The 23,534-nt window shown below is 37.8% G+C and overlaps 1 long non-coding RNA gene across 3 annotated transcripts in view; it reads left to right on the top strand.

Annotated features, from left to right (window-relative positions):
* Positions 1-23,534, top strand: part of LOC112487338 (uncharacterized) — a 55,186-nt gene that overhangs the window by 13,037 nt on the left and 18,615 nt on the right. Inside the window, exons 5-6 of one of the 3 annotated variants that reach the window (XR_003050354.1) lie at positions 232-1,654; positions 1,721-2,049. The exons of 1 other annotated variant lie outside the window; for it this stretch is intronic. This is a non-coding gene — a long non-coding RNA (uncharacterized LOC112487338). Of the gene's footprint in view, positions 1-231; positions 2,050-23,534 lie in introns of those variants that run through there. One more of the 3 variants, XR_003050353.1, reaches the window with a different exon arrangement.

Below are 23,534 nucleotides of genomic sequence, written 5' to 3'. Positions count from 1 at the left end.
ACACAGATGGACAGATGAACAAACAATGTTTAGCTGCTGCGTGGTGTGGCTCATTGACTCTGGTTAACTATTCTCCAGATCTATGACCTAGCCAAGAGCAGAACAAGGAGTGACCAGGTCAGGGCTAAATGTGTCTATTTTAACCTGTTATTCTCCCACTGGTAAACAACTTTAGGTCTGGTGGTTTTTCTCTCGTGTCTCACTTCTTCTCTGTTTTCCTGGGAGGTTTAGGCCAAGAAAAGACAAACAAACAACCCCTATCTGAATTCTGCCCAGTCAATGACATTGACATCAAGGTTTTGCAAGCACCGGGATAGGAAAGAAGCAACATTCTGTTGAACAAGACAAAGTCCGCAGCAGCTGAGTCTGTGATCGAATGACCAAAGATCTAGGAGGCAAGTTTAAGAACTGAGCTCTGAGCTGTGGCTTTCCTTAGAAAAGAAAACTACATCAGGTACACTGATGTTATCTGTAGTATATCTGCATGTGGGCCAACAAGATGTAGACACACTCGGGCACCTAGACAACTGATGAACTGATGATACGACTCTGGGTTAGGTTTCAAAAAATATACCTGCTACAGCTCTGTTGGAAAGTGGTCGGAGTGCAGTGAGGACACGTGGTGGGAATTTTTTCTCATTAAAAGAATGCTATTTCAACAAAAACAACGTACTTCTGAACTGAAACAAAACTGTCTTCAAATTCATGCTGCTGTCAAATTAGACCGTATATATAAATATAACCAAGGGTTACATATATTATTACATATTATTAAAGATTAAAGTAAAACAAACAAACAAAGTGTCACTTGGACCCTGTACCACCAGGACCATGTTTCCTGGTCGTAGTTTTGGCTTAGGGCCATTTTGCTGCTGTTCTTCTAAGACACTCAGCTACCAGGTATTGTTTGTTTACAACAAAGAATATTTGTCGGCTGATTCATTTCACCAATTCATTTATCTGTTTGTTGTAACCTGTTGGTGTACAGGCTCTAAAAATAGACCCACAAGAACAAGAAGTTCTAATCTGTGCCTGTCTTTCCGACCGTGCAAACCAACTAAACCACATTTGAGGCCAACATAAACACACCGGGTTGCATGAAACTCTAAAGGGACATTTATTCCAAAGTAAATTCAAATTTAGGAAGAAATCCTGAACGATTCAATGTAAACTTTGATGCTCTCACTTTAACTTCTTAACTGCTTGTAGGCGAACAAAAACTAGTGCTGAGAACTTTTTATCTGAGTGAGTCTTTGTGTAAGACTGTGTGCCTTTGTGTGTGTGTGCGCGTGTGTGTGTGTGTGTGTGTGTGCGTGCATAGGTGCCCAGGGGCCCTTGTTATTATGTCCTGCTGCTTTTCAATAGAACAGCTGTGCTGAGTCTCCAACCTCAGCCTCCAAAGAAGGAACAGGCTGCCTGGTAACTGCACTCTGATTGGCAAACTTCTCTCGGCTGTTCTGACCAATCACAGAGGATGTCTCGCAATGAGGAAGTGAATGGAGGGGGTAGAAAAACACAACACAGAGAAGGAGGAGTGTGAGAAAGTTTACCACAAAGGAGAAAAAAAAAAAAAAAAAACGAACTGAGAGAGGAGTGAGGAAGCAGAATGTGGGTGTTGCAAGCGGAGTAGTAATTTAAGGCAGCGCGTTTAAAGGTTTTAACCTCTCATATGTTTCGTTAATCCCGTCCTCTGTCTTTTACAGCGTTCTGCTCTGTTAAGTTTGACCTTTTGTTTGGTACAGTCATAACCACGCAGGGAACAAAAAAATATGCGAGACAACTTTCTGCAGTCCGTCAACACAAACGACACCGCTGCGAAATTTAAATGTTTATAAACAAAAATGAGAAAAATCAAACTTAGGACAAAAAACATCTCGGACAAACACCCACGTGTACTTTACTTTTGGTCGTGCCCCACATGAGGGACCCATATGTACACGTTTCCCAGCATTCTTTGATTTATTTTGATTGACAGTAACAGAAGTACATTAATGTTTCCATCTTCTTTTTCTCCACATGTTGAGAGGCAGTTGACAAACATGTGTTTCCAGGGCTTTAAGTGAACTCAGGGGGGGGGGGGGGGGGGGCAGTTTTTTTACTCTCTTGCGGAGTAAAAAAGAAATGGGTGTTTGTTTTACAGTAGCTGTGACGCAGGCGGTTGGAGAAGAAAAGTGGTTGGGTGATAAACAAGTGTGTGTCTGTGTGTGTAGGACCATGTGTGTGTGTGTGTGTGTGCTTGTTTTTCTACCATCATCAGGACCTCTTTTGTCCTTTGGGACATTAACATAAACATTTAAGGGGAGTTATGGTTACAGCCCCTGTGGGATGTTTCATTGGACTACCATCCTGGTCCTGGTGTGCAAGCATAGGAATGGAGTCTGTTGATCCCCCTTAGAATATCTGTCTTATGCAACCTGTATAGTTTGGTCCTCAGTCTTCTGTTTATATGACATACATATTGTCTTTTTTTAATAGTTCCATAAAGACCATGTCTGACAGGTCGCCCTTGGTCAGTTTCGCATTTTTCAGAAGAAAACATTTGATATCAAACAGAGTTCATCCCATTATCTGACTGGTTGGTTTGTTTATTTTCCCTCTATGGCAGGGGTTTATAACCTTTTTGGCTTGTGACCTCATTTTGACAAAACAAATTTCTTGCAACCCCAGAGACATTTTACTAGTTGTCACATCAAGATGTGAATCAAAATGCACCAGCTCAGCTGCAGTTGCATACTAAGCTGCACTTAATTTATATTAATTTTTCTTTTTTTTAATCAGTGTTTTTGTTATTTTATCAGTATTTTTATTATTAATTTCAAGACATTTCAGGATGTTGTTTTGGGAAGGAAATTAAAGTCTGCACTGGATGTGTGGATAATTTGTTCTGGTTTCAGGTCAAATCTGATAAAATCAGGATTAGGCTTTAACTGCTCTTGGTTTAGGGCAGGGATAAAATCCTGGCCAGGCCTGAGGAATATCTGTCTAAACCTGTGCTTGTGTACGTGTATGTGTGTGTGATTAAGGACAAGAGGGTGGGTGGGTGCCGAGCTTGGACACATCCTGTAATTACCAATCAAATCAGCAGTCACATTGCTCAAAGAACACACACACACACACACACACACACACACACACACACACACACACACAGACTTGTTCTCTCCTCGGAGGTCACACTTCCTACAAAATCATGAAACCAGTTCTCCATAGAAACAAGACCTGTGAAAAGACACAGGCATGATGGGAAATGAACAAATTGGCCCGTGTGATGTAGTGAGGACCACAGTATACATTCTGTCAAAAAATATAAACACTCAAACACTCCTGGATTTACTGAGAGACACATAAATGTGCTAAAAAAACAAAAACACGGCCATATACCATGCAAGTGTCAGCAAGGCTTAGTCACAGTCTATAAGAGTCGACCACAGAGAAAAACATTCAATAAGAGTGTCATGAGTCAGTGCACATATTGACCACCAGGAGCCACAAGCTGCACAAGTACAGAGGAGTCTAACTTCAAAAACAATCTGAAGGAACAGAAACATGCAGTACATAGAAGATTTATTTGCAACAAAGGAACAGAAACATGCAGTACATAGAAAATTTATTTGCAACAGTCATATGGTGGTGGAGCTGACTACCAGTAGAAAAAACTTCCAGTAGATGGCAGTAATGTAAAAAAAAAAAAAAAATTCTGGTGGAGCTGACTACCAGTGGAAAAACACTTCCAGTAGATGGCAGTAATGCAGATTAAGGATTTGATCAGTTTTGATGACTGCATGAGAGGTTTTCTCATCTGCCAGGTCTGGAATTGAACCCACGAGCCTTGTGGTGTATGAATCATTACACCTAAATCCATCCATCGTCTCTATTCAGGTCGCTATGTCCAGAGTTTCTATATATAGAGATACAAACAACTGTTCACACCCGCATTCATACCATCAACCTAATCTAGTCTGTAGTAGCTGTAGAAGGCCCCCGGGAGAACATACAAACAATCCAAACTTCAAAATAATTATTGCTATTCTTCTGTTTTCTCCTCAGTAGTAGAAGTAGAGAGATTGTACGTAGAACAAATCCATCCGCTTCTGGACTAGCTTACATTCCTAATGTGAGTTAGCTAGCTTATATATTGTTGCTCACCTGTTTCTCTTTTTTTTTTAAGTTAAACCAGTTTTACGCTTCACTTGAAGCACCTTGGTACTTCCCCTCCCCCTCCTCGGGGCAGATACACCTTAAAGTGTTTAAAACCCTGCTGTAATGCATTCTATCAGAGGAAATACAACAGCAAAGAAGTTGTTTGTGACCCTGTTAAACAATGCCTCACTTCAACAGTCGTCTTTGTATCTTGATGTACCATCGTGTTTTGATAGTTCTCTGTAGCCTGGTGTTGTGACACCCTGAATAACTGTAAAGTCAGCACAGCTGCCGTGGTGGGAGATGTCTGGGAACAGCAGTGGAGAGAAACCATAGAAGACATTCACGCTGGCGTCCTGCAGGGACTTTTCTTTGCCCCCTGTGTTATTGTTGAGTTCCTTTAACAGTGCTCCAGCACCAAGCCATAACGGCACCACTGTTTATTGTGCCGTGGCTTCGTAGATTCAGCTCAAAAACATGTGCATGACAACATGTTTATTGACATCAGGTCTGGAGTTTTACGTGTAGCTCCAGGTCAATTTAAATGAACATAGTTGTTGATGATAGACGTATTTGAAGCTTCTTGGTTTTCATTATGGCTCAGCTGTTCATACGTATCTGCAGCGTATCCTTATAAGGATTGCTTGCACACGTATGACATGTATGAACATAGATGCAGAATGTAGGTCAGTGGTTTCTGCTCTTTTTGGTCGATGGTCTGCACATCTGTTTCCTTCTCAGCTGAGGGAGTTCAGCTGGAAGGTTGAGTTCTTTAGGGAGCCATCAAGTTCATTTGATGCTAGCTTACACGTTTTTCATCGAGGTTTTCTCACATCAAATTTGTTTTGTTTTGTTTTTATAAATCATCATAAATCATCTTGTTTTAAATATTCATCTAAATCTAATTTATTCTTCTGATTGAAGGGGGAGTTGAACTTACCCCATGCTCAGTTTATTAAGGCGCTCATGCTTCTTCTTTATGTGTATAAAAACATCACTAATCTGACCTAGCTCTGCCTCCCAAACAATCCCAGCCCTAATCCACATAGTCTAGTTCTGGATTATCATGTCGGCTCCACCATCTCCAATTCTGCAATACAGACTATGGATCATATGTATATAAAAAAAAAGAAAAAACACATACAAAGCTCATCAGTCTTCTTGTTTATTTTAGTGATCACACCTGTCATTACCTTAGAGCGGTTGTTGTTGGGCAGATTTGACAAGCTGACAACGTACATAGAAACTGCAGAAACACAAAAAACTAAATGACAGTCTGTTTGCTAAATGGGAACATGTGGTCACAGTGGTAACACTACCTTCATTCGGATTAGATTGTTCCAATGTGCATCAAGGTTGCAGCATAGTTGGTAATGGTTCAGAACAGAGATGAAAGTCGCATTAGTAAATCCTTTAATGACTGTTCCTTAAACACCGTAGGCTCTGGCAGAAGATTCATGAGCCATGTGATGTTTGATGATTATTATTTTTCTTCTCTTATCCATTATTAGTCTCATGCCAAACCACTGATGTGGTTTCTCCTCATGAGCATCTCTTATTTTCCACCAACCTCATTTCCTCCATTTTTTAAAGCTGATGGCAAACCTCTCAGAGGCGCTCACGCAGAGACGTTGAAATAAAGTGCTAAAACAAATTTTTTATTATTGAGAAATAAACGGTCAATGTGTGTGACATGACAGGAAAGATTTTCCGATGGTTTTTGAGGCCTTTTTGAAGCCCGGAATTTATTGTTTTGGCAACCGATAATTCTCTGAACCATGCAGGTTCTGATCCAGGGCTGACTGGAATCTTCTATGTGTGGGTCCACTCACACAGCTATGACTCAGTGTTACCCAGAATTCCTGTCTTGTTAACTTAGAGGAAACACAGAGTCGAAATCATGCTGTGTCATAGCAGACCTGGAGTTATTATAGAACCAATATGAACAAATTAATTGTGTTTATCACGAGCAACAAAATACAAAATACTGTTTCAATACATTTCAATACATTTTTTATATTTATATATAGCTATATACATATATACACATACATAGCCGAGCAACAAAATACAAAATACTGTTTCTGCATTTAAAAAGAAATAATTTTCCAGGTGTCAACATGTTTTATATATACAAATATACACATACACAGTATAAATACATACTAATATGTATATACAACATACATTTTTATATTTATATATACCTATATACATATACATACATACATAGCATACATATACATATATAAATATATATACAAAGCAAAACAACAGACATAATACTTAAATTATTACTACTTAATGCTATACAGTATATACATATGTATAAGGACACATACATAGGTAAATATATACATTTTATACATATTGTATACATTACTCACTCACACTCTTTTTATATATATATATATATATAAACTGTGTGTATATATATATATATAAACTGTGTGTATATATATATATATAAACTGTGTGTATATATATATATATAAACTGTGTGTATATATATATATATAAACTGTGTGTATATATATATATATAAACTGTGTGTATATATATATATATATATATATATAAACTGTGTGTATATATATATATATAAACTGTGTGTATATATATATATATAAACTGTGTGTATATATATATATATATATAAACTGTGTGTATATATATATATATAAACTGTGTGTATATATATATATATATATATAAACTGTGTGTATATATATATATATAAACTGTGTGTATATATATATATATATATAAACTGTGTGTATATATATATATATAAACTGTGTGTATATATATATATATAAACTGTGTGTATATATATATATATAAACTGTGTGTATATATATATGTAGGCCAAATAGCAGCCAATGAAGAAGCGCCAACTACAGTGCTTCTGGTCAACAACACTTGGCCCACGAATAGGCATATTTGTTGCATGGAAATTATTATTTATATATATATATATAAAATATTTACATAAAAAAGCCCACTCGGAGTTAAATAGTATGCAGAAATGACCCAGGCACAGGCACAGGAAGAGACTCACATCAGTTTACCGACCTTTGACAACAGATAGCTGGGATGAAAATAGGTGGTAAACAGAGTGTATACATAGAATTTAATCACTCTGAGTGTGTGACAGCTGACCTTTCCGGCAGTGATTCCACAGCTGACCTCTGGTCAGAAACCTGCCTGAGGCAATGATCCTGGTCCTTCATAAGATTTAGTGCTTAAAGATTTAACACACAACGCCGTGGTCAAAGAGTGCAGGTGATAATAACCAGATGTTTCAGGGTAAAATAGGAGGGAATTTTCTCAACGATAACATTGAACATTGAAGGGGTACAACCTATAGATATTTTTAATTAAATGTTTACAGTTTCAATAAATAGTAAGCAGTGAATACCAATAACAAAGAATGCTAAGGCCAAGACTGGGAACAGAGTCAGTGTCTAAAGTTCAATTCTCATAAAATCACTGCTATGGTATCTCAGAAAAATACTAGGAGATTATTGAGGGTGAGAAGATATATTTCTTTAATTAAGTTGTGTATAAATATTAAAAAAAAAATCAGATTAAAGTCTGGAATATCCAGAAAAGGCATTATTTCTACAAATTTTGGAGCTGCTATAATAAGGTGGTCGAGGAGTTGCTTTTTTAAATAAATAAATATTTTATACTCCCTTTGGATGTAAATCCAAAAGTAAAATTTCACACATTTCAACACAGAGAACGCATCGAAACCTGAACCCCTCCTTTCCTAGTCTCATTTCCTAGTTTCCCAGTCTGGGTTTCTCCCTAGTTGTATTTTCCAACGCCTCTCTTCGATCTTTCCATTATCTGTAGGTGCAGCTCCGTGCAGAAGTGGATGATGAGTGGTTTAATGTGTAAATGATCCAGACTTAAACAGTGATTTAAATCCTCCCTCCTGTAAAAACCATCTGCAGGCTGTAGACATTAAAGGGCAACGTCTTCGTCTTTAATTACACCGTGCGATGGCACATTGAAAATAATGATGCGTCTGTGTGGAAAATCATACGTTCCTGCAAATATAAACCGTGTCTTTCAGTGCATTTCAGATCCAGAGTTTGAACGTGGGGTCACTGTGTTGGAAGTAATTGCTAATCCTAATAGTGCTGACCTTAAATTTCAGGTATTTATATTTATATACATATTTATATTTATATATATTTATATACATTTTTATATATATATATACATATATATATTTATATATATATACATATACTGTATGTGTGTATATATATATATATATATATATACTTTATATATATGTATATGTATATACATATATACACACACATATATATAGTAATATAATATAATAAAGCGTCCACAGATTTGGAGCACATGGTTTCAATACATTTTTGCTAACTTTTAGCTACTCATTTTAATTAATATTGGACATGTTTAAGCTATTTGTGAGCTAACTTTATGTAATCTTTTAGCTCATTTTGGTCTAACTTTAGATCTTTTCTTTTATTGTTGAGAAACTGGACATTCTTACATACTGGTTTATGTCAACATTCAGAGGGTGATTTTTACAGGCATGTATCTGCCTCCAGGTGACTTGTGTTTATTACAGGCATTTGATATTGCTCTAACAAAACCCCTACTCTTCAGAAAGAGGATTCAGCTCGTGATCCACCTTCCTGTGAGGGAGAGAGACATTGTTTTGACTAATCAAACCATAATGGATCAAGCGAGATGCGGTGCTTTAGTGAGGCTCAGTCGTGATCCTGCTAACATATTGACAGAAAGTATTAAAGTGTGTACAGTATGATCTGTGCAGCTCTGGGTTATTGATGTACACATAATCCGTGTAGGTTGGTCCTGCGGGGGGGTGGGGGGGGGGAGGGGCAGAAAAACTAATATTCCCCGTTTCCTGGAATGAAAGCACAATAACCTGCCAGTGTTTTGACTCCAACCTTGTGTGTCTGTGTACAGTCAGTGGAAGAAAACAGTTAGAGTCTAACTGACACGCAACCGACTAAGTAGGTCACACTGACACAGAATGTATTTACATCACATATGATCTAATCATATTTTTGCCGACCGTGGGATATTTTACTCCGTCACACCATAAACAGATTGTCACGCCACTGCATTTATGTGGCTTACTGTACAGTGAATGTGTATGACATGAAGTAGGTGAAGTAATGATTTCAATACACACGTACTGTACTTCATTGAGGACGTGTTTCACTGAGAACTGACCTACAGTACCATTACTTCAATACAGCCTAAAACTGAAATATATAAAAAAAATCTGCAGCTCAACCTTTTGATAAATATACTATAACAGTAACAGCACCTGTATCACTCAGTGGTTTCACAAATGTGTTTCCATGTGGATCATTTTCTCCTCTCCAATAAGATAAAACTCTTGTCTTTTATCATTTGTATATTTAAAAAAACAAATCAGGAAAAAAAAAATCAAATCCCAGTGTTTGCGGAGCCTGACATGGATCATAGGAGCTGAGAGCATCAGCTCAGGACTACTGAGACAGCTGACTGAGTTACAGCTGTGTGTGGGCAGATAAAGTGTGTGTGTGTGTGTGTGTGTGTGTGTGTGTGTGTGTGTGTGTCGGCCTTCATTTCAGTAGCAGGAAGTTTCTCAGTGAATCTCTTGTATCTGTCAAGGACACATTGATGTGGTGTCAAATATTGTCACGTGTGAGGAGCAGTGGTACGAAACGTGTATAAATACACCGCATTCTATATAAATATATATATATATACTGTATGTATATTTACATATTTATATATGTCAGATCCAAGTAATGGTTTGTCTCACATTGTCCCACAGGAAATTTAAACCATTGTTTATCATATGTACTGTATATTTTTCTATTATACATATATTATACATAAAACATACAGCTGAATTAACTTGAATGTAAAGAACAGTAACGGCAACAGTTACTTTTGTAAGTAGATAAAGTAGTTAATTAATATTTAACTTTTCCCAACACTGACGAGATGAGGTGAACTTTCAGCTCCTCCGTTTGCTTGAAAACAAAGATTTTAAGGATGGATGGATTACTCAAAAATGACGTTTATGCATTGATTTATCCCAAAATGGGCCAAAGCAAAAGGAACAGTACGTTTGTTCTCGCTGATTGTGAGCAGATTCTGTTTCCACATTGTGTTTGCAATCAGAAGCATTTGATTAAAACATGTATTAAATGCAGGAGGAGCTGGAACATCCTGTCCCTGGAAGCTTGAATGTTTCCGTGTCTCCGTGCGTCAGAGCAACATCACAAACGACAAATTAGGTACAACACAAATGACAGACAGACAGTTAGAGAGTTGGACGCCCAGACAGATGACACGCGTGTTCCCTGTGGGCTTTTGGCACGGCTGCAGTTACACACCGTAACTTAATAACAGACCTACGTGATAATTGAAGTTTGGATTCATTTATACTGTGACATTAGCATTGGGCTGCTACCAAATATGCCTGCGCTGATTTTCTCTCTAAAGATACAACAAAAAATGCAAATCCCCCCCCAAAACTAAACAACTAAACTCAATGTCAGGGTCTCTTTTTTTAACGGCTCGTTTCTAAGACTTTTTAAAGTCAACAAATATTATTTGCAAATAAACTTTTTTTTTCTTTTTTTTCTTGTGTGCAGCCTATACAATGAAGGTCTATTTGGACTCATTCAGGCAGACAGTCAGGACAAACATGCGTCACTTGTAATCACGTCCTCCATTTATTCCCTCCGTCCCTTTTGTTTGAATGCACTTATGTGTGTTTGCATAACCCACTCAGCTGTGATTTCACAACTGAGACTTCAGCTTGGATAAGGCCGCTACATCCCACACTGATGAATATTCAAGATGAACGTCTGGGTTACATTAAATTACAGAAAAAAATGAAAGAAAAATGTGATGGAACTAATTTTATGAAGGAAAATGTAATTAGTATTGAAATGAATATAAAAAATAAGTATAATTCCAGGAAATATACACCATTGGGACAGTAATAAGGATCATATTCAGACAGTATCGCATTTTATGATAACTTATCAAGCATAAGTATAATTCCAGGAAATATACACCACTGGGACAGTAATAAGGATCCTATTCAGACAGTATTGCATTTTATGATAACTTATCAAGCAAAGAAGACAAAGAAGCTAATACATGACTGGGCATTAGCCAAAAAAACAAAACAAAAAACAAACAAAAAAAACAAGGTTAAGGTGAAATGCACTTTGTAACAGCTGAGATTTATGAGAAACTACACAGGCAGCTTCATCAAAATGAATAAACAGGAAATCTGACCAAATACTAAAAGTTAACCATAGAAAATATTAAAAATATTAGTCAAGAAATAACTTAACGTGAGCAACAAATGATATGATAGCTACTTAGTGACAAGTAATCAAAATAAACAACAGACAGACGTCGGCCTAAAATATAAAATAAATATATAAAAGTCATGAAGGCTTAGAGTTAGCTGAGAGGTGTGCAGTTTTAAAGGTGTCCTCCAAATATCCAATAGTAAACGAGAAAGTAAGAAAGCTGTCGTCTAAATATGTGGAAATGCTTTAATTGAAGCAGTGACCTGAATAACTTACACATGTTCACCTCCTCGGGCACAAAGTGAGGCTCTCTGTCCTTCTGGGCCTTCGCCAGATTCACAGATAACACAAGGAGAAGCCCTGCAGGAGGTTATCGTGTTCCACCGCTCACCACCCGCTGCCCCTGACCCGCTGTTGTGTGTCAGTGTGTGTCAGTGTGTGTCAGTGTGTGTCAGTGTGTGTCAGTGTGTGTCTGTGTGTGTCTGTGCTCATGCCAATCCAAACAGCTCACCACTGGACTACATCTTGATTTTCACATTTGTGACCTTTTGCAGTGGGTTTATGGAAATGTGACAGAGGACATGTGGCTGCACAGGGACAGGTAGAGTCTTATTGACACAGATTGTGTGTGTGTGTGTGTGTGCGGCAGATTATTTTGATTTGATTAGACGTAGCCATGTAGCATCAGGGCTTTACTTTGGAAACTAAACACTTGGTTACATCTGTTTTGAAAGTACAAAGTGTGGACTTTTGGTTTGAAAACATATCGAAGTTCATGTTATAGACTGATTCATAGTATTGTGTACTATATTATATAGTTATATTATCCTTCATGCAATTGTTTCACTGTTTTCTCTGTGTAACTGGTTTTGAATTTTCAACGCTTTGAATTTGTCTCTGAAATTCTGCAGGCTTTTATTTGAACTGGTTGAAAAATCTCTCATTTAAGTTCTTGTTGCAATATATTTCAAAAGATATTGCAACATAAGTTGACATTACATAACAATTAACTAGGCCCAAATGACTAGCAAGAATGTACTAAAATATTAGCCACAGACAAAACTAGACCAGAAAAACTTAAAATACCACAAATAATTACAAAGGATAAATGTATGTATACATTTTCCAAGAGGGTAGTTAAAACAGCATATAATAGTTAAAGAAAATTCTGACCACAAATAATTACAAAGGATAAATGTTCTATTTTGAAAGAGGGTAGCCAAAACAACATATAATAGTTACAGAAAATTCTAAAAAAATAGGAAAGATTTGATAAAATTATAATTTGTAGCATGCTAAAATAATAGTAATTTCATTTCAAAATGCAATCCAAAAGTCAAAAAAATTAACATGTTAACAAAACTTTTACCAGTGTGAGTGATAAAATAGCTTTAATGTACCAATATGATGTAGCTTTAATGTGCAAAAAGATCCATTAGCCAAGTAATTGCTGATAGTTAGCCAAACACAGGAGAAATGCTCGAACTAAAAGACAAATTAAAGCTAAGTTGGCCTTAAACATTATTAATCCAAAACAACCCTCATCAAACATAGTCACTTTCTTTGACCTTCATACAGATGTTTTACCTTGTTTTTATTAGTCATAGCTTCGTTTCGCGTCATTGTTGTGGTTAGCAGTTCCTGAGATTTCGAGAGTAGCTTCTTGTCAACATAGATACAGCAGAAAGACACCTCTTAGCTTCACTCACATATACAGATATAGAATACGTACCTCATCGCTGACGCTGACTACGATGACAACGACTTTAGTGCCAGAGCTCAAGGCGACCGTCGTGTTGTTGCCATGACACCTGGAATCCACACGGAGGCTTGTGCTTTTGATAGAAACTCATACACACACACTAGAACCACACGATAAGGACTCAGAAACACACACAAACATTTTATCTCCCACGTTCATGAAAACACAGCGAGTGATCAGAGGCGATTACACCTAAGAACGCTCTTATCAGGAAGGTGATCGGATTACAGTCGACGACGGACTGAGAGGCGTTCGGTCCAAGAACACATTCCTGTTCATTCTGTCATCACAACAAAGAATAACTTTTTGGGTTTTTTTTCTGACAGATTTTTGCTGGATTCTGTGAGTGAACACTGCAGCTGTGACTCTGTGAGGAGTAGTGATGCTTAAATGTTATTCAGGCCTGTCAAACTCAGATGTGATGTGGGCACAGATGTTGAGTAAAAAAAAAAAGAAAAGATAGGCACACAGAGCCAACTACTGCTTATGTGACTGAAGAGAATAAAGACTAACTTTAGGCTCGCAGCAGAGGGTGCCACAGCGGTAACCTGCATGTTCTGTAAATCTGGTAAAGTTTCTAAATCATAGAGGACAAAGGTAAAAGCTAAAGAGGGGAGATAAGACTAACTCGCAAAATGAGAGATAAAAGGGGAAAAGATAAAAAAAAAGAAGAAACAGCAGGAAAACTCACAATGTATTGACACTCACTGTGGCCTAATGGGATTGATCCCTTGTTTTGTAACTATGGCGAAGTAGTTGCCATGGTAACCCCTGCAGGAAGACAAACATGGATTGATTTGTAACCTGTAGGGTGGAGCGTCAGCTAACGGTTAGCTGCTTTTTGACTAGCTTGACTAGCTTATAACCTTTAGCTGCAGATTTTGTTCGTCTTTTTGTCTTTCACATATTTTTGTTTTTATGCAATCTGCTAACTTCATGGCAAAACTTTAACATCTGCTTCATTGGCTTAGCTTTTTAGTATATTTTTTTTTCGTGTACTCATTTTGACTCAATTTTGATTTTTCGACTTTTGCTAACCTTGCACCATGTTAAATACTACCATTTTGAAATATAACACAAATAATCTGAAGGAAATAGCAAAACACACAAATGTTTTTTAGGCTAATGAATGCTATGTTTATAATGGTAAATATATAAATAATGGGGCATAAAGTTTTCAAGCTAAATTAATTAGATTTAATTTTTTTATTTATGACCAACCATTGATAAAATAATCTACTTCCTGTTTACTGTTTTATTTATGACCAACCATTGATAAAAGAATGTACTTCGTGTTTCCTTCCTGCTTTTCCTCAGCTGTGCTACTGCGACAGAATATCTTTCAGAAGTAGACGAAACTTCTTCACTGACCTTTGACAGTTTCACTCTCTTGAATTCTTTTGTATTTCCCCTTTTAAAAAAAGATCAATGACATGTTTTGTAAATTACTATTTGCACTGAAGTTCCCTTTAGTTAAAAAAAAAACAAGTTTTCTAATTTGATTTCACATAAAACTCTGATTATAAGAAGTGACGCTGCTATTTAGACCAACATAAAATTCCTGGGCGTATGTGGAAACAGAAGCCTTTGTTCAGCAAAGTGAACACAATCTGCTGCTGTAATCAGCTGTTGTGTCGCTCAATCGACCCTCAGCGTTGGCAGCTAGCTGTTTTTTGTACCGAGGAGTTTTATCAAGAGGTTTTATCAGAGAAAACCTTGACAACAAATTAGTCTCCCCAGGTGCCACATCATGTTGTTTGTCAAGTCATGAAGGTCAAACTTTTCTTGGCCGTGATTCGAGCAGAGATAGAGGATTTTACAGTAAGCACAGAAGAGGATTAAAGTTCCTTTCTTGACGTTTCAGCTCATTGATTTTTACACAAATGTAAAGACTCTTTTTTGGCCCAACGCTGGTCTAGCTGAGGTTAAAAATCACAAGTCAGCGTATCCAGGAGGTTGGAGAGTGAATCCACCTAACTTCATGATGGGGTCTTTTCTGACACACGCAGCTAGAATCTGTACTTTCTATTTAAAAAAAGGTTAGGGCCAAGCCAAACAAGCACAAGTAGAAATAGGATTAGGTCCAAGACCTCGACGTTCCTGCTGTCAAACATTTGTTTACTGGTCTTGTGTCCAGGGGACGGACTTATTGTCACTAACTGCCGGTTAGCATAACCTGGTGCAAGGGAAAGGTTCAGTGACTTCAACATCAGAACTGAAGCTTCCTGTATAATGAGGTTAAGCTCTTATCAGAGAAAGAAAGGTCCAGGGTTTAAGTCCGGTGTGAACTATCAAATCATTCAAATGAATGTTAAAGTCACAAATGGCCAAACAGTGTCAACAAAGTCACAGTAACTGACATCACACATGACACCAAGCATTTCTGCCCCAAGGTGAGGGTTTTTTTTTTTTGATACAAAATGACACAAATGTTAGGACTGGAGTGGGGTCTTGCGTCAGCGGTTAAGTCAACGTGATTAAATAAGGATATCCTGTTTGAACTGGCTTCTTCTGAAGGCCCTCCAAAGCTGATTGTTCCACAGTTCAGTGGTTTATGTTTCCCTGACAGAAAGTTGGAGCCAGGGAGTGAGAATCAGTGTCGCTGAGAGAATGGCAGGATGTGTCACTCTGTGATTATGGTTCAATTTGTTAAAGCTCAAAATGATGACAGTGGTTTTCCAACAGCCTCTAATGCTCAGGGTGATTAGGTTATTAGTCCTTGGAAGGCACAGGCTGCCATTTTGTGTCCAACAACCTACAATGTGAATCACCAAATGTGTCCTCTGAACAAACCTTGTTTGGCCACAGTGAAGGGTGTAGTTGACGCATGTGGTCAGTATTACAGATGAATATATAAGGCCAGAACGCATGTGGTCAGTATTACAGATGAATGCCTATAAGGCCAGACTTTTTTTTTTTCTGTAAGTCCTATATAGCAGAAGACGCTCAATAACTAAAAGCTTAAAATCATGAAACAAAATAAAAAAAAAATGATTTACAGATATTAGTTTGTCCAGCTATATCCAAAGTAAAGCCACATTAACATGTCACTACCTCTACATTTAAAAGACAGAAATATTTAAGCAAAAATATATATTCATATATATGTGCACATATGTATATCTGTTTATTTATATGTGTATGTATATACCCACAAATATATACATATAACATATAAACACATATAGACATATATATAGACATATATATAAACATACATACATATATACATATATATGGTATTTATACATATATATATACACACACACACAGACATATACATATATGGTATTTATACATGTATACATACCTGAATACACACACATCCATTTCTGCTCCTTCACATTCTGTCGACCGGCAGATTTTCACCTTCCATCTGTCACATCCCAGTGAAGACAAGTGAACCGTGACTCCTACATCACAGTGGACTGAACACTGAACACTGGCGTTACCAAGGTGACCACTCTCCCACTCTGTGGAGATGAAAAAAGAAGATGTCCTTCTTCTGCTGACAGATGTGGACGTGACAGGTCACTAGGAGACAGGCTGAGTGACCTGCTCAGTATTTAGGAGTAGATCTGGTGAGATTCCTCATCCTGAATGTTGTATCGTCTCTGTCCTTCCAGCTGGCAGAGACTGAGCAGCAGTGATTTGGAGCTTTTCGCTCGTCCCGGTCACCTGTGGGTTTATGACTGCCTGTATATGACGCCTCCTGTCAGTGAAGAAGGAATGAACCAGAACCATGACCTAAAATGGGCCAGGAGCTGGAACTGATAACTGTTAGCTAATGTCGTTAAGCTAATGTTCATATAACTGTTAGCTAATGTCGTTAAGCTAACGTTCATAAACTTTTAACTTTTAACCACTAGTATTTTCTTTTGACACCTCAGCTAACGTTGTGGTGAGCCCACGATGTGTTTGTTGAACAAGTGTGACACAAATGGCCAAGATGCGTCATCTTGTGCACGTCTGATTACACACTTAGCATGAGAGCAGGGATTTAGGCTCTGGTATACACGAGAGGACGGCGCTCCCATCATGCTGTCAGACACACTTAACATGGCTGCCTGTGTTACCAAATGGTAATGAAGCTACTTTGGTTTAGCCCAACAGGATTATACATGCGTGTTTCTCGTCCATGCATCCATGTTTGTGCAGTTAGTCCCGGGTTCTTTGTTGTTGTGATGTTAACGCTTCTTAAACGTGCGAGGAGTTCTGCCCTACATTTGTCAACTTGTTTAAAACACCGCACTTCTGTCCAGGATGTGGATCTGACAGAGTGGGAGCGTGTGGAAGTGTGTCTGCATAGTAACAAGGCCAGCCAACATGTGTGTGTGTGTGCGTGTGTGTGTGTTTGGACTGTCTGATGCACTCTCTAAAGTCAACGGGGGGTCTGTTCCATTTCAGTGGGCACAGAGATACAATATAAACAATTCAACCCTGTCAACCAATCAGACAACACCCCACAGTGACCACCCCTGCCCTGACAATGACCTCACTAACACACACACATACAGAGACACACACACACACACTCTAGTCGGTCACGATGGACCCAACACACTTCCCTGTGAAGATACATTTACAGAAGAAATGAACGGTAAATGTGACTATCTGTTTGGTCACAGTTAATATACTTGTTCCTTAAATTGTGCATGATTTTCCATTGTAAATGGAAAATCATACATTATAAGCATTAAGGAACATAATGGATCTGTTTCACAATAATAATACATTTTCATTTCATGCTATAATATAGTGGACTTTATATATATATATATATTCTATATTAAAAAGAATGATATAACTAAGTTTTTGGCAAATTCTATAATTTGCTGGTTGTATTTGAATTTTCCCAGTTTTAGCTACGGAGGCATCTTCAAAAAAATGTCCGGTTTTATGGATTCAGAACTGACTGAATAATTAATCACACAATTCTCGACACCGAGGCTAAGGTTGCACGATGTCGTTCCTTAACACCTTGGTTTTATCCTACGTCTGAAAGGCTAAGGTCGCCGTGAAGTCTGAATCTAATGTTTGTTCTTTCAATCACGATTTAAAAAAAAAAAAAGTCAACCATGTCCACAGGCTGCGCTGCTGCTTGTTCAACGTACATGCACTTAAATGAAGTGCTGCAGGACACACAGCACGTATGAGGAGCTGTGACCTCATTTTATGGTACATGTTGAAGTGTGTGCTCGTCTGCAGTGGGGGCAGGGCTGCAGACAGACATACATCAGTGATGGAGAGTCTGGAAGGACTTCCAACATGGCCAACGCAATGGGGTAAACAGAATTCCTCTGCTGCACCTCCTGAGACGAGTGTGGAGCTGCGGCGAGTCCCGTCGCCGTACCTGAAGAAAATAAAGCGTGAAAACGTTCGGCGCGGCTCTTTATGATGTTCCTTGCCCTTGCACGAAGACCTTGTTTACTGTCGCTTAGTTCCCCTGGATAGAAGCCATAATGAAATCCCTGCGCGGACCACAGAATCCCGTCGACCTCGCTCGTCCTTGTCTTGTGAAGAAAAGATGGAAGAATGAGAAGAGGTCGTCCCAAGACGGACGGAGAAAAAGACGACACAAACCAAGAGAGTAATTAAAGACAGGCACAGAAACGTGTTCAAGCCCCCGGGGTGTTGTGGGAGGATATGCAGACAAGGACGACTTGTCTTTGTCAAACTTGTCTCTTCGTCACGGTGTTTGTTTTTCACCTGAGACTTATTCCGTCCCAGGAAGATGTGTCAAGAGAACGGCCGGCAATCAAGACGCATCATTTCTGTATTTATGGAGAATGAGAGTTTGTTGAGATGTGGCTGAACTTGAACTACGTTTAATTTATTCTGCACGTTCAAGTGTTATCACTGCATTAACTCATTAACACATGAAATAATTACAGTCACTAATGGCTTTATCAGGGGTTGGCACAGGGGTTGGTAGTAAGAACAGAGTTCTCACATCAGATTTGAGGTTGGGGGGGGGGGAATCGAACCCTGAACCTTTTGGTTGGCAGGGCAGGTGTAACAAACCTGGGGACCTTTGAAGACTACTGCGAATTATATTAATTATTCACATCAAAGTGAAAGAATATCGTTGTTTAAGATTGTGTGGTGTTTTTAACTATCATTATAAAAAATAGAAGATTACAATATTTTTTATTATTATCAATAAAAAATATTTATATATTTATAAGACATTATAAATATATAAATATAAGACATATTTATAAGATATATATTATAAGATATATTTATATCTTATATTTATTTATTTATTTATATTTATATTTATATCATATTTATAAGACATATTCATAAATATTTATAAGACATTCGTGTTTTTAACTATCATTATAAAAAATAGAAGATTACGATATTTTTTATTATCAATTACTAGACATTCGAATTCCAGGTGATCCCACATGGGGTCACGACCCCAAGGTTGAACAACACTGAATTAATTGATGCCGACCAAACCGAAATGCAACTTGAGTCAACCCAAAAAAAACAAGGTTTTGTTGTTTCATTGTGAACACGTCTGTGTTAAACAGTGACCTCTAACCACTGTTGTTTTCATTATGTTATGTTTTAATTACAAAGGTTTTTTTAATTATCTCTAGTTTCAATTGAGTCATAATTTTTTTTTTTTACTTCTTTATTTCTCTGTCCGGTTCCATTGTGCTGTGTGTATGTGTTTGTGATTTACTGGGCCGTTGCAGTTGAGCGGGAACAGGCAGGACTGGGACAATAGACCTGTAGGACCGATCCATTTTTATTTTACATCACATATGTTCACCACACACTAACACAGATGGATTGATTCACTGCTCTGTTATGTGCACAAATAAGCGTAAGAGGTACAGCACATACGCAGTACTACACACGTATGTACACACAGGGACGGGCACAAAGGCGACCAATTCATCTTCATAAAGTCTACATGCCACTGTACATTCCTGCAAAGTATTGAATGGACAGAGTGCTTCTCTCTCCTCTTTAATATTCATGGTGATGGAAAAGGGCAACAAGGGCTCCAGTTAACCAGAGTGCAGCTGCTTACACACACACACACACACACACACAGAATGTTACTTATGGACTGAAATGTTTCCTTCAATGCTGCCACAGACTGATTTCTAATTTATATTGATTTATTTTTTTTCTTCCAAAAGTCTGACGACATTTTACTCCCAAGTTATTATAAAACCACTGTGTATCAGTGCGAGGTTCTTTGTTTGTTTGCGTGTGTGTGTTTCTGTTGTGTCCAAAATCTGGCTCGAAGACCAAATATGGCCCATAACTTCTTTCCTAATATAACAGTTTTTTTAGGTCACTTGACTTTGAGGTACTTTAATTAAATGTACTCTATTACGTTTTATATTTAGCAGTATTTTATCCAAGCTTACAGAGGAGGATTAACATGATCAAGCATGTGGTTCCTCTGGGAATCGAACCCTCTCTGCTCTCTGACTCTCTGCTAGGTGTGCTAATCTCTACACTAGGGAACCGTAATTTAATTAATAGTTACAAGATAATCTATAAACTATCTTTTCTACAATTTTATTCCTTAAATATTTTTTCTAACTTTCTAAACATTTCTAGCAAAACATCGTTATTGTGTAGCTAAATCATAGCCCTGGGCTGCTTAAAAGCTATGCTTAGCATAATGTTTAATTATCCTTTATATATTGAGCTTTAGTGTTTTGCTAACTTTTAACAGTTTTCGTTTCAAATTTGCTTTGTGTATATAAGATAATTTGCACAAATCTTAGCTTTTAAACTGGTTTAACCTTACACTTAACCTATTTTTTGCAAACTTTACTGATTCTTCCAGCCAATTTACCATACCTTTGATAACTTTTAGTGATTTTTCAGAATAGTAATAATAAATAATTAATAATTAAAAATTAATAATGCAAACAAAATAGTGTTTGCAGAGTTAAGACGACTGTTAAAGGTATTTCAGGGCCGTCTACCTTTGGTATTCCTTAACTGAACATAACCTTGCCTTACATCTCATTTTCCATTGATGTAACAACAACCACTTTTTCACAATTTCACCCACGGCATGATCCTCCTTTTTTTGCAGCAGAGTTGCATTTTCTTATCATTATAAGTCGACAGGGTTTTTGTGGATGGTGGGATTAAGAAACTAAATCCCCGAATGCTGAGTCCAATATCTTCAAATCTTCTTTTCTCCCAGACACGGCGTGAGCCAAACAGAGGTGTGGATGCAGTCTGGCTGAAGACGGGATTGTTTTCAGGGACACATACGCACACACTTACTGAATCCCACAAACACAGTGTGTAACAATTGTGATCCTCTTGGGGGTTTTGTGCTCGTGAGTGTACTGTATCCATCTGCCCCCACCCGTCCTCCCGCCCCCGTTCTCCTCCCATCTCCATCTCTGTCTCCTTTCATCTCCAGGTGGAACCACTAGAGCCAACTGCATACATGCATGTTATTAAATCTTCCTTAAAGTGGGGCGACCTTCAGATGCCCTTCGGTTTCCATAGCAGCGAAACGGCAGATTGTTTAACGGTAACGTTTGCTGAGCAGGAGATTCATCCTGATCAAAGCGCGATTGATTTTTGCACCCCTTAAATATTCCTCTGTTGAAGAGCGAGGGGGCGTCCTCATTCTACAGCAAAGGAAATTAAGCGCTGAAAATGGAAGTGAAAAATACGGAAACAATTTTAAAACATTAACAAAAAATGATAACAAAAGGTTTCAAAATCAGAGTAATTTCAGACAAAAATTTAAAAAAAAAATAGGTCGGTTTCCAGCCAAGAAATATATATCTTTGTGTTGTGTGTTTATATTGTAATTATTAAGCCACCTGTCAACCTGACTTTAAGGTTTGTATTGAAAAACAATATTTATTTTAATAAAAAGGTTTTCTTTGTAGCATTGTACAGTACAATAACTGTACAACCTGCAGTGTTAGAGTTGGATGGATCCCATAAGGCAGAGAATATGTAGCCCACATTCAGTATCTGGTGGTCAAATCTGGTTCAAACTACAAGTAGGGACAACGTTTCCTTGACCGGGGAAACCAAGTGTATTGATTTTAACGTCTCCCTGTCCCGTGCGTTAAAGACTGAGGATGGTTGATTACAGTGAGTTACAGTAAGACGTGTCCTCGGAGACTCATCAGTGCATTGATTTATGCCTCATAGGTCCCAAGTCGGAGTCTTTACATTGGACAGTCAGTGCTGCGAAGCAAAATTCAATTTGAGCAGCTGAAAAAACTCCCAGTCGGAGCTGCACTGATTGATCTGAGGAGTATTTGGAGGTTTTAATCTGTGAAATACAGACTATTGACATTGACAAACAGAGGGATTAGAGGACAGAGGGACGGTGAGATTAGATACTGTATGTGTGAAGTCAGGGATCAGACAGTCGGAGACAGATTAGTAAACAAGATTAACACACACTTGTACATATTTTTCTCACTTTTTTGCCTGGTTGTTATATTTAAGTCTAAGCTGTTCAGTAATCCTTCAGCTGTTTTCTCTGACAGTCATTTAATCTCAAATTCAACATATAAAAATTAATTTGCTACTTTTTACTTACTTTACTTACTTTTGTGTACAAACCATTTATTATATTCAGAATAACTTTAAACATACTTTGTTTTATTTGAGCTAATGTTGCCACGTAATAAAATACATTCTTTATAGATTTTTTGTGTACTTTTAGTTCAGTCCAAGCTAACCTTTTGAAGGCAGCTAATCTTTCTTTACTTTAATGACAACATTAGGCTGATTTGGCAAAAATTACAGCTAGTTTTTCTGGACTTAGCTTAGCTTAGCTCATGACAATTGTGCTATTTAACTGACAAAATCGTCTATAACATATTTGAATCCAGAAACTTCTATGTTTTTTTGGCTAATATAGTCATGCTAGCAGCAAACTATTTTCCATCATTATTAGCATTCTGTTGCCCTTGTGCTAGCAACATTTATGCTAGGTGTATGTTAATAACTACATAACCGACCTAAACTACATGCTAACTTCCCTTCTATGTCAATCAGTAGTTCTACAAACGCTCTCTTGCAGAAGCTAACCGACATAAATGAACTAGAACAGAACCAGAACACAACAAATCAGTGAAGAGAGGATTCTTCCTGCTCATCTGTTGTCGAGACTGTCCGTTGTTTGCCCCTCATTTAGGGATTTAGCATAATCAATTACACAAATGCCCCCCCACACCCCCCCACACACTTCTCTTATCCTCCCTGCTCCTCCTCTTAGTCTGCCACCCTTCACCCCCTGCTTGACCCCC

Source organism: Cynoglossus semilaevis, chromosome 8 (assembly GCF_000523025.1).
Source record: "Cynoglossus semilaevis isolate Cse_v1.0 chromosome 8, Cse_v1.0, whole genome shotgun sequence".
Classification (NCBI taxonomy): domain Eukaryota; kingdom Metazoa; phylum Chordata; class Actinopteri; order Pleuronectiformes; family Cynoglossidae; genus Cynoglossus; species Cynoglossus semilaevis.
Note: the sequence above shows the minus strand (reverse complement) of the source record. Positions and strands in the feature narration are given on the sequence as shown.